This window comes from Rattus norvegicus, chromosome 3 (assembly GCF_036323735.1).
Source record: "Rattus norvegicus strain BN/NHsdMcwi chromosome 3, GRCr8, whole genome shotgun sequence".
NCBI classification, from domain to species: Eukaryota; Metazoa; Chordata; class Mammalia; order Rodentia; family Muridae; genus Rattus; species Rattus norvegicus.
Window position 1 is genome coordinate 146204972 of NC_086021.1, and position 18863 is coordinate 146223834.

Here is an 18863-nt window from a genome sequence, read left to right on the forward strand (position 1 = left end):
AAAGAATCATTTTAGTCCTGACAAGTGTCCACCAGATTCTTTAAGAAAAGCTTGACAACTCTCTGACGGAATGAGATAGCTTTAAAATCTAGACAAACAAATTCAACACTTAAGAACAAATCATTATTCTATTACATTTTTGTAACTCGGGGCCAGGACTACCTTCCTTCACCCACATGTAGTTGAGAAGCTAATTCTCATGGTAAACATGTATGTCATGCACCAGAAATGTTCTCAGCAAAGTTTTGTGCTATCTATGGTCCTGAGATTGTTAAAACAGTGAAAACAGAAGAGTTTATATCTCTCTGACTGGTTTTGATCAAAAGATGTCTATCACATCTCATGGTAAATATATTTACCCAAAGGTTTCCTTCAGGTCTACCCTGGGGCACATTATAGAACATTTGGAAATTTATTGCTGGTAGGAGTGGCCTCAACTTGAACTTCTTGAGTGGCACAAATTCTGTTTTGGCTAATTTTCTACCTTGATTCCAAATTCCTGAAGGAGTCCTCAGGGAAATTAGATATAATCCTCACCTTTTAGAGGTCTTAACAAGTAGAGAAGAAGCCAAGGACCTATTTGCTTGTGATTTAACTTACCGATTGCCATCTCTGGTCTTTCCCTGGCCCATGTTTGGAAACCATCCAGCCTTAGGGAATTATAAAGTAAGCCCTGTCACAAGCTCAGCCCCAAGCAGGAGTATGCCCCTCACACCAGTGGGCTAACCTGTTTAAAACATTGGCAATGACGGATTATTTTCAGGGTTGTCTGACTGAGACTCTCATCATTGAAAAATGCTTTCTTTCTGGCACTGCACTTGCCTGTCCTCCTACACGATGAAGCAAATGTCTCCATGACAGATGGGCCATGCTGCAGCCCTTAGGAGTCAGAAACCTGGAGGCTTATTACACCAGAGGGAAAATGCTCTCAAGAGACCTCCATGGAAGTCTGCCTTTCTCTCATGCCAAATAGCCATTATAGGGTCTAACCTGACTGGCAGCTCCCTGTGCATGGAGATGGAGATGCTCCTTACAGTCTGGGGTAGTGCTTGTCAACATTCTATTAGGTCCTTAGAGCTGCTAATTACTGTAAAAGAGCATATGAAAATTTTGTGCTGGGACATGGGTAGGCAAGACGAGTCTGTTCATGCCATGTTATCATGAGGTAAAAAGAAGGCTGCCTCTATTGGAAATACAATTCTGTCTGAACGTATTGAAAGGAGTGTTGGGCCTGGAGCCTGATCTCTCAGAGACACCCCAGTCTGGGGAATGACTGCATTTGATTGTGGTCTAGTGACTTTCCTGCTAAAGAAAAAACAATGCTGCCCAGGACCTAGTTTCTTCCAGCCACACTTCCTTTCTCACTTGTTTTCATTATTTAGAGCTATGGTCACTTCCAAACAGAATGGTTGAAAAACAGTGGTAAACATTTATTTTACTCAGCTCTATAACTGTACTCCAGTGTTTCTTTGCCACACATGTCAGTAGGGGAAGAGGATCAAACTAAGGTTAATGGTTCACTTCTAAATTGGCTTATCCCCGTGGGAGCTGTGCCTCCAATGAAGTGCCCGTCTTCACTTGAGATTCCTTATGACTTAGACTTGCCTCCTCACAGCAGGATGACTCTTTCCAAAGACCAGCATCCCATGAAGAAAATATGGGCAGAAGCTATCCTGATTTCTGTGACCTAGCCTAGACATAGCAGGTCACATCTGTTATTTTACTGTTTTCTGCAACAGTTATAGAGGGCTGTCTGTGTTCAGGGTGGAAACTCTACAATTCGTACAGGATAGCTATGGGCGACAAAGCTCGTCAAGGTTACATAGGAAAAGAAATACTGTGATGTACAATATGAAATTTGGTATCATTCTGTCACTGTTCAAGGTATATTCTCTAGTAGGGCTCGATGGTGATGTTGCTATGGTGTTCTTCTCTTAGGTATCCATGTAGTTCCCACTGTCACCTCTTTTACATCTCCACCAACATATTTTCTTCTCGGTAAGTACTTACTTTCCTAGATGCAATATAAAAATGTAAAACATTTCCCAGCTCCATTAATTTTTTTAAAAAAAGTTCTCAGTACGTAGATTCTGCATGTTTGACATAGCTTCCTATTGGTTTTCTCTTCCATTAAGTTAAAATCATAGATCCCACATAAGCAGGGCCGTTTTTAAAATTTCATTTATTGTTCTTATCCTTAGTGCTGGAAGATTATCTGACAGGAACTAGGACACAGTGACTATGTTTTAAGTAAACCAGTGCACAGCTTCCCAAAGAAACGGCACTGAGCCTGGGCCCACATTTACTCTGTTTATTATATGCTAAACAGTGTCAGGCATACCTATATGATAAAATTATTTAAATATTAATTATTAAATAAGATAGTTTAGAATAACTTGATTGGGGGGGAATAAGCAATGACCTACCAGCATTCCATTTCTTGTCACTTACTTATGTCACCTCTCCTACCTCCTCTTACAGATATACAGAGCTAACCACTGTGAACGTTCAGTACTCTGACCACAACGCTTCTGATTAGACCCAGGAATTGTATAGAGAGAAAGGAGGAAATCATGGGTCAAACCCAGGAGACAAGATGTCACTCCGACAACGAACCTGTAGGTGTTTGCTTGCTGTTCTTCCTCACTGCCCATCATCTGAAATGTCTGACCTGTTAGTCAATTGGAAGGTTGCCGTTTCCCAATAGGGATCAATGCTCACAGGTGACATAACAGGTGGCTTAGAATATGGAACAAAACTGGAAAAAAATAACTATTATTGCCTCAACTATTGTCTTCCAACTGATTGGGCAATTTCGCTATCCTGGGGGAATGACCTTTCTCATTTGAGCATTGTTCATGAAACAGACAGTTACTGTTTTTGCTTGTTAGCACATTCTGCAGAAGTGTCTGGAAGAAAGTAGTGACATTTTAAAATGGATTAATCAAGGAGGCTTTAAATTGGATGCGTTCTTGAATTTCATCTAAATGTTACTTGCTGTAGATTACAAGTTGGTATCAGGCTGGCATGCCCTGGACCCCATTATCACACGTAAAATTCCAGAAATTCACAAAGAATCTGTGCTAAGATGATCTTAAAGGACATTCCTCGGCATGAAGTGATTAATAACATTATTTTCAGCTAAAGCAGGAAGAAACCTGTCCTAGCAGTTTTAACCTGGCGGCCACGATGACAATAGTGCCTAGATACATCATCTGAGTCAACTCAGCACACATGGCTGTAATGTCTCTCCCTCACTCACACAAGGACACTGAGTCCAGAGATATCTGGCAAGGGTGGCCTTGCTCTCTGCGTTTAGGGCTGTGTGGGACAAATGTGATCCCAGAATTCTGGCAAGGATTCTGCCTCCTTAAACAGGGGTTATGAGAATGAAAGGACTTCATATGCTTTGATTCGTTCTGAGACTAAGGAAGAAGAATATAGACTGCTAATGTAATTTATGGACAGAAGCACTCTGAATTTAAATGAAGCAACCAATGGGCCCTTTGATTGGCATTTATATCTCCTTTTATAGAGATCACATAGAGTAGTGTTATAATTCTTGACAGTTTTGATTGCAAAATATATAGGACTTTAAGCTCCCTGGAAGAAAGAAGAGATGATTAATATTAATAATTAAATACTAAACATACAACAGATATGAATAATGTGCTTTATATTTATATAGCTATTGTTTTACCTTGTTGAAAAGCACTATATGCTTAATTGTTAGGACTGCCACAATAAGACGCTATGTTATCTAAACCACATAAAAGAAGGCATTCAACCTAATCCCTAAATCCTATTAATTTCTTTGCTCACATTACAGAACAAAAACTGCCACCTTTTGACTTTACTATTCAAACTGTTTTCAAAGCAATGTGACTGATTAAAGACATAGATTAAAATTCAAATAACCTGGTTAAAATGTTTAGACACAAAGCCATTGGGAGTGTCAAGAAAGAATGTGGAGATTTAAAATAAAGACATAATAAAAATAAATGAGAAAACAGGCAAATAAAAGTATGGTTATAGCAAAGGTGCGAGCATGCTTCTTTGTGCTTGTGTGTGTGTGTGTGTGTGTGTGTGTGTGTGTGTGTGTGTGTGTGTTGTCACAGGATGCTGAGCGAAGCATCTCTAGGCTGTCAGCAAAAATACAGCTCTAATAAGAGTGTGTATTGTTATGGGGGAAACTATTTCAAGAGAAAATGTACATATCTTAGATTATATCTAGCACTTGGAAAATTGCAAAATGTTTTATCACCTCCATTTCCTACCCCTTCCCTTCCCAGAGCCATAATCACGGCCAGGAGGAATAAGGCAGAAAAAGACAACAAGAATGAACAAGCACTTTCTTCAACTCAACTTAAGTTTAGTCTTTACATCAAACTGGAACAAATTGATAAGTATAGTAAAAAGCTTCAAAAGCTATTTGAAATATTTCAAATAAAAACATAATGGTCACATGGTTAAAAATTAGTGAAACATGAATGAATATTTTGAAGCACGAAGAAAATGTGACCCCAAAAGGTATAAGTTTATACATTGGAAAATATTTGTAAGTGTTTGAGGTAGGACTGAATTTGAATTGGTTGTATTTTAAAAAGCAAAAAGAAGGTAAAATATAAGCTGCTATGTAGCTTATATCACTGTGGCCATTCTTCTTAGAAGAACACACCTGTCCCATTTTCTAAGATGTAGCGAAGGAATTGACTTGATTTTGTACTTAGCGTCTTTGTGTTCTCATGTTTCAGCTCTAGGATTCTGAAGACAGAGAAAGAGACAACCTCTCCCCTTCTAGTCCCTTGAAGTTTGTGGTGGCTCTTGTAGTGTAAGCCTCTGATGTTGTGTATGGTATCTTTTGTGGATGTACCTATTAACCCCCGCTTTGTAAATAAGCTATCCCTAATCCTAGCAATCTGGAGGCAGAGACAGGCAGACCTCTGTTAGCCTGAGGTCAGTCTAGTGTACACAGTGGGCTCTAGAACAGCTAGTGAAACAAGACCTTGCCTTCAAAATAGATAGAAGGTAGATAGATAGATAGATAGATAGATAGATAGATAGATAGATAGATAGATAGATAGGCAGGCAGACAGACAGACAGATAAATGGATAGACAGGCAAAATGAAATAAAATAAGTAAGCTACCCCCAAAATTTAACAGCTTAAACCAATAGTAAGTTACTCATTCAGAATTATGTATGTTTCCATTAAGGATGGTAAGCCAAGACCTCTGGAGTTGTTCTTGCCTAACCCTCCTGTGTGCTGCACGAAACCTGGCAGCTGTGCTCCGGTTGGGTGCACTGGTATGACCTCACACAGGTTTGGCAGGCTAAAGGCAAACGTGCTTTGGCTTTTGTGGGCTTCTTTTCTCCAGAAGGCTCGTCTGAATTCTGTTAACTGATTATTTGGAACCTCTAAGTGTGCAGAAAAGGGTAAGAGTCAACATGCAAACTCTTGGCAAGCTTTTCCTTGAATGTCATTTACTGATGTCCTACTCACTGGCTAAAGCAATACATATATCCAAGCTGAGATTCAAGGGATGGGGAAAGGGAAATTCATTACAGGCAGGACTTGCAAAAAAATATCATGACTTCTTTCCCTTTTCATCCTACCACAAGTTCACCTTTACTGTTGGGTGGGGAAGGGAGGGACCACCTTTTCCTTACATACATGGCAGTAGTTAAAGGAACAGAACTGCAGCTGCAACTTTTATAAAAACATCCTTTGTTCTATTAGGAGGTCAACTCTGAGTCTGTGTGATGATGTGCTTTGAGAAAGAGAGATTCATCTCTCCAGCTGATGTGCAGAAGTGAGAAGCCACATGCTCTAAGAGATATAGAGAAACTAAGTGGCTCAAAATTGTGGCTGTGAAAGCCTGTGCATGTGTGGTGATGATGTATAAGATCAACTCTCTTGTTGCCTCCACTTTCTAGTTTTCTATTTCTTTGGGCAAAAGTAAAAAATTGAATAATTATGAATAGGCTTTTGTAAGTCAGTTGTGAAGTAAAATGGTTCACTTAGTTTTTCTTTATTAATTTGTGTAACCATCTGAAGGCATTCTTACCTCATGCAGTGCCTTCTGTTGTTTCTGACACACCCTTCTGTGATTGTGACAGCAGCACAGATGTCCTTATGCCCCTATATCCTCGGCTTTCATGTGGCACTTTTTTTCCTGCAGGGCTCCTAGCATTGCCACTGATTTTGGAACTGCCCTTTGAAGAGCCTGGATACTTAAGCGCTGATGCAGACTCTGTCTCAAAGCAGTGATGAAAGTGAAGGTTCCAATGTCGCTACACCTGTAGGTGCCTCCAGAAGTCACCCAGCCTTATAAGGATTCCCGCAATAACCACCTTTCTGACACAATAGTTTGCTTTGGGTTTTGTTGTTGTTTTGTTTTGGTTGATTTTTGCTTTGGTTGGTTTTTTGTTTGTTTCATTTTGTTTATCTCACTCAATAATTTTAATGACCCTAGCTCTGGATCCTTCATATCAACTCTATCAGTTACCCAAGGCACAAAATATACAGTAACAAATAACCCATAATCTCCTAATTCTGTCAACTGGTGCCTATTGTTCACATGTACCTGTGGCAAGCTGTTGTTAGTCAGGAGACTTCATCATTTCGACTATATTCTTTGACATATCTAGGTGACACAGCTTCATGCCCCATCTTTGATAAAGAAGGTGACCTAGATTTGAGAGAGAGAAATAGAGAGAGCAGGAATCATTCATGGTTTCTTAAGGCCCATGCTTAAGAAAAAGTACATTATTTTTAAAGATGTATTTATGTATCTGAATGCTCTGTCTGTATGTGCACACAAATGCCAGTAGAGGGCATCAGATCCTATTGCAGATGGTTGTGAGCCACCATGTGGTTGCTGGGAATTGAACCCAGGACCTCTGAAAGACGAGTCAATGCTCTTAACCGCTGAGCTATCTCTCCAGCTCCCCACAATTTGTCAGACAAATTCAGATTCCAAGGATGGGAAATAGGCTTTATCTCTTCATGAGGATAACTGGAAAGTGTCATCACAAAGTGTGTGTGTGTGTGTGTGTGTGTCTATGCTAGTAAGGACAGGACAGGTGATTGGAGCTCTCTGCACAACTGCTCTAAGAACCACACACTAAAGAACTCTGAATCCTGGAGCAAGAACAAGTGTGCAGCCCAGACCATTCCAGATGCACTTTTGAGAGATTAATTTGGAGCTTTTTCTAAAAAGGTAGAAGATGAATTGACTTGAGTGGGAATATCAGGGGTTGGTGTAACCATGGATGTGGCCCTTGTTTTAATGCATGTAATATATCACGAGGGCACAAGACAGGGATAGAAAATAGGCTGCACACTGTGTGATCGATTTGTAGTAAATGCCTGCAGTGAGGTGCTGGAGAGAGTTATGTGGCCACATTTCTGGGTGAGCTGAGCCCAGAACCTAGATAGATTGACCATGTCCACTATGGGCACTGGAGGGAGAAGTGATGGCACCGTGACTGTATAGACTGCCATCTCTGTTCCAGCAAGAGCAGTAGCCATGAGGTCAGAGTCCTCTAGAAGCAATTAATAGGTACAATTAGAAAGCCTTGCTGAAGGGAGGCTGTAAATCTCAGAAAATCTGAACTTTGGATTTGGTTTGTCAGTGAATTGTTAATGTCATTTCTTAGATCATCTATTTAGAGCATGGGCTTGAGTATTTTATAGATCTTTGTAATTTTTGTTAGCAAGATACATAATTTTCTATTACTTTTTAATATATAAAAAGACACACCAAAGCATAGAAGCTTTTTCTATGCTTTTTTCTAATTCATTAAGTTGAGAATTTGACCTTGTCTTCGTAAGTACTTTATATCTCCTCTTCAGCATATCTGGATTTACAGTTCTGCTTTGGAGCCACTAGTAAGCAAAATAAGTTAACCTCAACGTGAAGCACTGTAATGCCCACAATCCTCTGTCTTAAATCCTACATGTCTACCCAGTGCCTAACAGCCAGGCAGTACATGCGATTGGGCTATACTGGACAAGGGGATTGATAGCATCGTGATGGATGATATGAGATTGAACCATGACACTTAGAATGCTGAGATACTTAAAACTTCTGAGTTGATTGTTTCTGGAATTTTCCATTTATTATCTGCACACTATGGTTAATAGCAGATCAATGCATCCTTGTGGACAAGGAGTGATCGCCATATTCTGGATATTTCTGTGAGGCCATTGGATGAGATCAGCATTAAAATGGACCATTGGAGGAAAGAAGATGATATTTCTCAATGTGAATGCCTTTCATCCATTCAGATCTGAACAGCACAAAAAGATCAACTACCCAAATAAGAGGGAATCACACTAGGCCAATAGTCTTTAGGCTGGGATAGTTGTTTTAATCTTCCTTCAACTTCAGATTGAAACCTTAGCTCCTCCTGGGTTTCCAGTGTTTATGCTATAATTGCACTCCTAATTTTCCTGGTTCTTAGAACCAGGAACACTCATAATTTAGAAACACTCATAACTCACAAGAACAGATTAAAATCTAGTCAGGTAAAGGCAGCAGGACTGAGTGTGTCTTAGGTAGAGGCCAGAAACTCTAACAGTGCATGTTGGTTTTGAAAGACCCCCGAAGGGAGCCCCCCACTCAAGTCTCGGGAAAGACGCGCACCCAGTAGGACACAGACACCGACCTGCTGTAATCACACGAGGAAGATTTATTGTGAGCGAGATGAAACGAGAGCTCAGGCCAGCATGCTGGGGTCGAGACTCATACACCACACAGGGAGTAGAGGAGTTCGACCCCGACCTGAATTTTCACAGAGCTTATAAAGGAAAAAACCACAAACCAGGGGGATCAAGAGGGAGGGAGGAGGGGAATTCCAAAACCATAAACTGCCCATACAATTTAGGACTTTGTGACATTGTGATTAGGGGTAGTGACATTTTACAGGGCCATTGGACCATTGTGGCCGGAGGCTATGGGTCATTGTGGCTGTTCCAGGAAACCTTTCATGCAAGAATGTTCCGGGAACCATTGTACAGCAAGGGAGGGGCGAAAAGTTCATGTTCTCACAGACCCTACCTCTTCTTTTTGGGTAGCTAGGCGGCTTATTATTAATTTTTAATCCTTCATTCCCCACTTCTTCTTTTTTTGTTAATAGTTCTAATCCTAGAACTTCATGGAGAACTCAGCTTCATCTAGCATAACAGCTTGGTATTGTAGTCTTAACATGAGGATTCTAACCTGGACACTATCCAAGCCTATCCACCAAGGTCATGACTAGCTTTTAGAACTTCTAAGCTTATACGGACTGTGATCCCTGAGGCACAGTCCCAAGAAGTGTTAAGAGTACTAACATATGCAATGTTACATCATTTGTAATGGAAATCAAGCCTATCCCACACCTATCTTGATAGAACCCAGGACAAACATGACTGAGTTTCCCTCTAGCTCTCAGCCCCAACAGCTAGTACATGGCTGGTGAGGGCTGAGAATTGACAGCTGTCAGGGTGGTCAGCAGCACCAGGTACGGTCCTTTCCAGCGAGGCTCGAGTGTCTGGACTCAGTGTAGCTGCAACCTGGAACTGATGGGATGTCTCAGGGGTCTCCGGGGCATAGGCTGCTGTCAGCTGTGAGCAGATTTCTTTCTGTATCACCTGTAGGTCTTTTAGCCTGGCACACAAATCATTATTACTATGGCACTATGACATGTTGGTTCAGTAACATCATCTAATACAGTCAGGGGGGCTGAGGCCCCATATAAGATCTCAAAGGGGGTAAGGCTGAATCTGGAAGGGGTATTTCTTGCTCTGAAGAGAGCAAGAGGGAAGGAGTGTCACCCAGTCTGTGCCAGTCTCCATGGTTAATTTGGTCAGGGTCTCTTTTAGAGTTCTATTTATTTACCCTACCTGTCCTGAACTTTGAGGTCTGTAAATACAATGTAATTTCCAATCGACCTCTAAATACTTGGCCACACCCTGGCTTACCTTGGCAACGAAAGTAGGGCCATTGTCTGACCAGATTACCTTGGGCATTCCAAATCGGAGGAAGATTTCTTCCAGTATCTTCTTGATGATTGCAGAGGCCGTCTCTTGTTTGGTGAGGAAAGCTTCTATCTATTCCTGAAAAAGTATCTACAAGCACTAGGAGATACTTGTGATTATATTTTTCTGGTTTTATCTCAGTGAAGTTCACTTCGACTTTTCACCAAACTCTCTAGGTCTCTTTGCCCTGTTTGCTTGCTAAGCATTCACTTATTGACATACCTTATACTTTCTACTGCCTCTCTGGCTAAAATCTTAAAGTCTATTACATACACTTAACTACTTGGACAAACTTTTTATCTCCTAAATGAGTCCATTTCTGTATTTGGCAAAGTGAGTCTTTTCTTTGTTCTCTGGGGAGTATAGCTTTCCCCTCAAGTGTGCCATTGTCCTTTATCTTTTAAGCAATTTGGGCCTTTTCTAAGTGAGGCCATCCCTTAGTCCAATCCTAGTTCTCAGTGGCTGTCTCTTGCAGACCTGCAACCAGGATGGGCTCCTGCATAACCATTTTTCGAGCCACTTGATCTGCTTCGTTATTGCCCCATGTCACTGAATCTCTTCCCTCCTGATATCCTGAGCAATGAATAGTACTCACAGTTGTTGGCTTCATCAGGGCATCCAAGAGATGGCAAAGGCATCTGCGGCACTGATGTACTGGGGGGGGTAGAGGTTCAGCCATCCCAGATGACATTGTATTGTCCACCATGGCAGCACCCACTTGTCTCTGACCTTCATTCATGAAGAGAACTGTTCCCGTCTGTGGACAAGGTCCTCGGCTTTCAGCAGGGGTCAATCAGCCAGTCGCAGAGGTCTTTCCTCCACCCATGGGCTTCTGCCAGTACTTGACACTCGTGCTGTGGTGGCTCCAGGTCCGGATTGGGCAGCAAGGTGACCAGATTGTCCCCAACCGGTGGAGAATCTAGTCCATGGCAGCTGACCAGTGGTCCCATCTTTTGGGACACTCTATTCAAAGGCAGAACATCAGCCACTCTATCACAGTTTAAGTCCTGGATTGGGTGATAATTGTTAGTGCCCGGCTGGCAGGAGTGATATGTTCCAAGTAGAACAGCGCTAAGCCATTCGTCTCCCAGCATCAGGTACTGGTGCACTGAGACAGGTCTTAAGCTCCGCATACACAGTCTGTAGATATGCATACACATGGCCTCACCCAGCCATTTCAGCCCACGCAAGCCATTTTGGGGAGCAATTTTCTCATGAGCAAGGGATGGGGGCAGTCAGGGATGACTATGAACTAGTGGGTTACCCGGCCCACGCCAAGGTCCACTGTTCTTCGGGCAGTCCATAAGTATTGTTTGTTGCCAGTAGGCCCCTGTACCCAAGGTCTTTGGATATTGGCCCACTGGAGGGGGGCATAGGAGCACAGAGCATTGGGTCCCTGCATCCACACTTCCCTTCTATCTCTGTACATAGCCAGCACTCTAGGACCAAGAGGCTCTCCAGTGTCCCCTCTTGTTCTTTCTGGGGCAGTCCCTGACCCAGTGTCTTTTTTTTTTTTTCTTTGCATTAGGCACACTGATCTTTAGCCAGGAATTCTCTTCTGTTGCCAGGTACTGTCTTCCTAGGTTCCCTAACTACTGTGGCCAGTATATGTTCCTCTCTTGTCTTTTATCTCTCTTTAGCTCTCTAATTTCCTCTTCTTTTAGTCTCTTTTCTTCCCTAGCTTCCTGCTCTTTTTACCTTCTTTCTTTCTTTCTTTCTTTTTTTTTTCTGTCTCTCTGCATCTTCTTCTACAGCTATTAGGTGCTGTCCACTTTTCTGCACAGACCCTGAACCATGCATCAACTTACAATAACTCTCTCAGCGACTTAGCTTAACCCTTCAAGTTTCTGTAACTTTCTCTTCATATCTTTTCCTTATCTTAGCCAGATTGGTGGGGCATTTTCCAGCCCCTAGGAGACCCACCCTTGGAGCCTGGGGGCAGACCTGGAGCACTCCCTACCTTCAGGGGTATGAAGAGAGCAGGCAGAAGTGAGGGCCTTCTATGCGTGTTGGAACCCTTTTTTTTTTTTTTTTCTGGCCTCTAGTAGGATTCCGTCTTTCCTCAGTGGTAAAGAAGACCTGTAACAGTTACTAACAAGCATATCAAATGGGATGGTGAGAAAACAAGAGAATCTTGAGAATAGAGTCTACCGAAGAGGGCAAACAGCATTTAGTCACACAGCTAAACCAGGAGGCCTTTCTTGGAGCAAAAAGGCCATTGTCAGTGTCAGCTCCATGGCTTTGCCTCTCAAGAGAACCAGCCTCCAAATGACACTAGGCTTCTAGTAACAACTAATAACAAAAGGATGGAGAGATGGTTAGAACCTAGGTGCTAGATGCCAGGGGGCTGATAAAAGAATTGTAACCAGTTCACCTGGGGCTATCAGGACCTCAGTAGTAGCCCTTTACCAAACTGTCTCACTGGGTTTAAAGGGGCCAAGGAAAAGAAAACATTAATCCTGACCTTGGCTACCGCCAAGTAATTTAGTGCTGGAGACTGACTCCTCCCTTGGAATAAAGACAGCAGATAAGGCAGGCTTCCTTAAAGAACTTCTCTAAATAAGTGCTCTCCTACTGTGAGCAAATGTCAGAAATTCCTTTCCTATTCTTGTTTTCCTAATAGCCCCACCTAGCTCTCAGCCTTTTTAGATTATTCTTCCTGTAGCATTTCTAACACAGCCTGTCCCTTTTTTTTTTTTTTTTTTTTTTAGCCTGTTAACAGCATTTTTGATCTTTTAGGCAGTTATGCACTAAGTGTCATACCGGCTGAAACTCCGCCTTTAAGATTCTTTGCTCCCAAGCAAAATTTAAATCTTTCCCAGTTCATCACAGCTGGCTGCGAGCATAAGCACAGATAAAACACTATGTTTTAAAAATTAACTTTGGCTATCAACCAACACACTGCCACTAGAGCGGGGTCCATAAGATTAAGTTTCTTACTAAGCATTAAGGGGACCAAGTAAAACTCTTCAACGAACAAAGCAAACAGTTTCATGATTTCAAACACAGTCGTCAGTCCAAGATTTTAAACACGGTCGTCAGTCCAAATTCAAACACGAAACAAAAGTCAAAAAAACACTGGACAATACCACAGAAAACAATCCAGACAAACAAGACCAAGACAAAGCATCCTATAACCAATTTCCACAGATGCCTGGTACCTTCAGTACCTGGCCCAAACTGCAGCTTAACCTTAGCTGCTTCTGGGATACCAAACACAGAAACAGAATACAGACAACAGACACTAACACATCTAAGCACACTTGTCCGTGCCTATACTTAAATAGGCAGCCGAACTCGACCTCCAAAGTCACAGTCAGATCTTTTTGACTGTCCGTTGCCGGGTCCTCCCGACAAAATTCGGCTCGAGGAACGTTTCTCACGCGTCCCAGAGCCAGGACCCAACAAAGGCTGACTCGTGGAACGTCTCTCACGAGTCCCAGAGCCTGCGCGATTGGGGCGTCCCCCGGTGCGCTTTCTAAAAAGGAAAAAAAAGAAAGAAAAAGACTATTCGGAGTAGGAATCCTTCATCTACTCACAGGCGCCATTTCGGGGTGGGGAACCTTCTTCCACCCGTGCACAGGGCAGGAAACCTTCTTCTGCCCAGACAGTGCACTAAGACTCTCGTGCACAGGGCAGGAATCCTTCATCTGCCCAGACAGTGCACTAAGACCTTAAACCGGTACCGAAAAACACAGACTACAGGACTTAATTCACACACACTCACACACACGAGCACAAACAAAAGAGAAAAAAGAAAACAAAACCGACGTCGACTTCGTGTCGACCAGAGGCACTGAAACTGATCGGCAGGTCGCAGACCTTGCCTAACAAACCGGTCGTCAAGGAGTAAAGTCTCCTCTGGACCTATCAGATGGGGTTCACCAGGCGTCCCTGGTCCCCCCTTGTCCTCCTGGGACGTCTCCCAGGGCGAACGGACGGTGGGTACCTGGACACGTCTATCCCTATCCACCCCGCTCTCCTTCCTGGAGCGCGGTCTCACTGAGCGTCCGCAAAACCGAAACAGCGATCGCACCAGATTCCCAGACAGAACATAGACACAGACCCAGACACAGCGCTGAGATAAAACAGAGAATCTTACCTCCAAGTGGGTCTAGGACCCCTGGGTGGTCGCGCAGATCCCGGACGAGCCCCCAAATGAAAGACCCCCGAAGGGAGCCCCCCACTCAAGTCTCGGGAAAGACGCGCACCCAGTAGGACACAGACACCGACCTGCTGTAATCACACGAGGAAGATTTATTGTGAGCGAGATGAAACGAGAGCTCAGGCCAGCATGCTGGGGTCGAGACTCATACACCACACAGGGAGTAGAGGAGTTCGACCCCGACCTGAATTTTCACAGAGCTTATAAAGGAAAAAACCACAAACCAGGGGGATCAAGAGGGAGGGAGGAGGGGAATTCCAAAACCATAAACTGCCCATACAATTTAGGACTTTGTGACATTGTGATTAGGGGTAGTGACATTTTACAGGGCCATTGGACCATTGTGGCCGGAGGCTATGGGTCATTGTGGCTGTTCCAGGAAACCTTTCATGCAAGAATGTTCCGGGAACCATTGTACAGCAAGGGAGGGGCGAAAAGTTCATGTTCTCACAGACCCTACCTCTTCTTTTTGGGTAGCTAGGCGGCTTATTATTAATTTTTAATCCTTCAGTTTCATGTTACTTCTCATCTCCTATCCATTCCTGGAAGCTGTAAACAAGGACATGACCAACACTGAGAAAAGGCACTTAGACACCTCATGGTTGGACCAACTAGTCTGCCTAGTTCATTCTTATGCACATATGTCACACTGATTTTTTCATAAGTCTTTAAAAAGCCTCAAGCCTCAGCTTAGTGGCAGCCTACTTTAGACCTATTTATGCTACACAAAAGCTCTTTCTTTCTTCTCTGTCTTTCTAGTTCCCCCTTATAAATCTAGAATAAACTTCCCCGGAAAACTCACCTTCTATAGTCTGTGATGCCATTCCTCAAATTCTCAGGACAAGTACCCAAAAGCCAGAGGCTCAAAGTAACCTTGGTAACCTGTAGATTTTTTGGACCCTAGCTTCCTGACTCTAGTTAAGCCTACCTAAAGGGAAAGGAAAGGTTTCCATTGAACTCAAAGCAAATTTCAAATTTCCCATATTTGGGTTTTTTTTATACTTATATTGGAGCTGTTGACTCTCTGGATCTCCACCTTACCACATGTCCTGAGTTCTTAGTCTCATGAACTAATTCTTCTTAACAGAATTTTTTTTCTCCATTCATATATACTTCCTTGGGTTTTGTGGTCTTGAAGAATACTCATGAACTAGCTTCAATAAGTATCCTGCTTCTAATAAGCCATGAGAATAGGATGCAATGGGATACTCTGGGACATTTCAGATCTTTTCCAGAGCCTCTCACATCATGTCTTTGTGAGAAAACTTATTCCAAGCTTCTTTATAGCAGTGGTCCCCCAGGAGATAACATTCCTGGGGACAAGCATTACTTAGATCTCTGCTTCTGTCTCACTGTCTCAAGCAAATCTCACAGCCAAGGCCAGTGTCAGTGTGAAAGGAGACCACACAAGAGCATGGATGCCTGGATGGGAATGTAATGTGAACCCTAAAAGCAGGCACTTTGTGGGGAGGTGCATAATTTCTACCTGGGCGTGCTGTCTGAGATGTGTTACCTTCAGTCAAAGTAGGAAATGCTGATGGCAACATGTTTCTCTAGCTAAGAAAATATGTTTAAGCTAAATAGATACATTTAGAAATTAGATTATATAAGCAGGTAGTAATACATAAAATATTCAATAGTCTCTGCAACATGGACACCAATCAATCAGAACAGAGTTTTGCCTTCAACCTCATGGCAGGATCTTAGAGATGTGTAATGCTAGAGGCTTTTCAGGGGTTCCAGAAAGGGAAGCAAGGCAGCTAAAAAATTGAAGGGCCCCAGAGGGAAGACAATGGGTAGTGGCTGTTTTTCCAGCTGGTGGGAAATACTGCAGTCTGTTTGTCCAGACTGATGTATAAAAAACTTCTCTAAGCTGCCCCTTCTCTTTGTAGACCACTCCTATCAAGAAGAGGATCACTAAGAGATTGTGTAAGTTACTGTGACTTGAAAATGAGTTTTAGCATCAACCAGAAACGTAGTAGCTGAAACCGTGAATAATAACATTACACACCAATGTGAAATTGTGTGTGTGTGGAGGGGGGCATGAAAAGCCCTCAAAAGGAAATGAGAGAAATGGCTGGGTGGAGGTCAAAGAACTCCCTGTGAGAGGAAGGGAGTGGAAAGGCTCTGCTTGCCTTCGAGGACAGGGCGGAGGAAGAGAGACAAAAGGCTTGCTGTGCCTTTTGTGTTTGGCAAGGAGGAGTCCATTGCAGACCTGCTAAGCTCAGTGTTTGAGTAAAGGTCAAAGCAGTTGTGTTTGAGATAACTCTGCTGGGGTGTTGTTACCAAGGGGAGCACTAAAAAGGTCTTCCAGTTTCAATTGCTTGTAGGTACTTGTTTTTACTTGACTTTGAAAATGACTAGTTTTGGAGCACTGTGTTATTTGTTTTAACTAGTACCTCAAACATGTAGGCTGCATTGTAATTACTGAGTTTGTTTTCAAGGACCGGGGGGCCAACTCTGTCAGGCCTTGACTCTGTGTTGGGCTGTGCACACTTCTGATGGACACTGGGAGAGGGTGGAAGGCTCAGTCTCTCTGCCTGGGTTTGTGTCTCCTTTATTCCCTCTAGTCTGACTCAGGCTATTTCTGTTTAACCGTGCACGTAGACATGTTACTCCCTTACAGGCTGTTTGTCCAGACTGGCCTTCAAAAATCTCCCTGAAGTTGTTTTCCCCCTTGTAGAGTCAGGGAGACAAAGAGAGGATGACTCCACCATGTGTGACATTTACTGTCATGACCTTATGATTATGATTGTACCAGCTACTGAGTTTCACAATGTCCCCTTCAAGATCACTAGAGCAACATCTACAAGTCTCTGGTCATGAGTTCGTTCTTAAACTAAATGCTCTTCTTTTCCCTTGCCTAAGGCTAACAGGAGCCTGAAACTCCTCGTCTCCATTTTGCCGGATTATCAAGTAAATATTGCCTTTGATTCACTGGGGCTCCTTTGAAATCGTCAGTTAAACAGACTTGTGCTTGTTGAGAATGGAAGAGTTTTAAATGATAAGTTTAGAATTATGTTTGAAGATTTGCCTGACATTAGTGGGAGGGAGGGGGTAAATGGTTGGGAACAGCCACAGGCTGCATTATGTTTTTTTCCTCCCCTTTTTTTGAGATGAGAAAGGGTTGGTCATATTTTATGCTCAACAGAAGGGTCTTCAGTTTGCTAAGATGTCACCTTTAACACATAAAGTCCCTTTAGTACTAGTGCTAGCCCATCTCTAGTGGCTGTTCTCAACCCCAGCTATATATGAGACTTTCTGGGAGCACTTACACAATACTAATGGCTGAACCTTACCTTGACACACTGAAGTAATTTGTTCTGGGATGCTTTTATAAGTGAGCTGTGTTCCTCTAAAAAGGTTCATGGAAATTTAAATTCCAAGTTCCTCCAGCTATGACCTACACTGGAAATAATATGTTAGTGATTATAAATTAAAATGAGGTCATCAAGACAGGTCCTAATTTGCGATGACTAGTACTCTTCTGACAAAGAGAAATTTGATCTCAGAGTCAGCTAAACCTAGACGGATGTATGAAGGGATTGTCAGATGCTGGTTAAAGATTAGGTCAGTGCTATGCTACCATAAACTGAAGAATATATGGGGCTACTAGCTTCTAGAGATAAAGTGAGCAAGAAGATGTTTCAGAGAAGACATGATCAGCACATTAGTTTGGATTGAACTTGTACAACAAAATAAAATCTGCCTTCCTTTTCTTCACATGTGTGGATAGTTGATGTGTGTGCATATGCGTTCCACATAAGTACATGCATGTTTGTAGACCAGAAGTTGACACTGGGTGTCTTTCTCAGTTAACTTCTACGCTATAAATTGAGGCAGGGTCTCTCATCTGAACCCAGAGCTCACTAATTCGGCTCCACTGAGCTATGGAGCAAGGTTGCTCCTGGATCCTGCGTCTCCATTTTCCGCAATGGGATTATAAGTGCTCTACCCAGCATTTTCATGGGTGCTGGGGACCTGCACTGTTGTCTTCATGGTTGCTAAAGTGCTTTACCTAGTGAGTCAGTGTGGGAGCCATATTGGATTTGGGCCTGCTTGCTTTGTCACTGTGTGGCACAAGAAGTTTACATTCACAGAATGTTGTCAGCCTGAACAAGACCCTTCTGGGTCTCCAGCAAGGTTTGACCCCTGCTGAGCCCTGCCCTTGCATGTGGAAGCCTTTTGTCCCCAACTGGGAACAGTCTGGCCAGGTACTTCTCACCTGAGTCAGAATTAGGCTGGCCTTCCTGGTTATTTCCCTAATTTATTCAGGCCACATAGTCGGTCCTTTGTTACCAAAGTCTCAGCCAGGGTTCCCCACTGTGCTTGACAGATACCTGCTAAGTGGTGTTCTTTAGATATATAGTTTGGTCAATAAAGAAACCAGAAGCTCTCTTCCTCTTCTGGCTTGACACAAATAACCTGTGTGTGTGTGCTTCTTTCATCCCGCAGGCTTTCGCCCAATTCTCGGTACCCTGTCGGTGCTGGCGCCTACAAGTCAGTTCTTTGTCCCAGTATCTACTTTTCAGAGTCACTGAGTTTGTGGCACTTTGTAATAGCAGCCCCAGACAATGAATATAGATGGCCTTGGACATTGATAGTATTGAACATTTACTGAGGTGATTCTGATATGTGACATGCATTGATTTTCATTATAACACCTCCTATG

At 42.8% G+C, this 18863-nt stretch overlaps 1 long non-coding RNA gene across 1 annotated transcript; it reads left to right on the forward strand.

Moving 5' to 3' along the window:
• The first annotated feature begins 556 nt into the window (after positions 1-556).
• On the forward strand, positions 557-13060 carry LOC120101704 (uncharacterized). Its single transcript, XR_005502501.2, has 2 exons — positions 557-1998; positions 2482-13060. It is a non-coding gene; the product is annotated as an uncharacterized LOC120101704 (long non-coding RNA).
• Positions 13061-18863: the final 5803 nt, after the last annotated feature.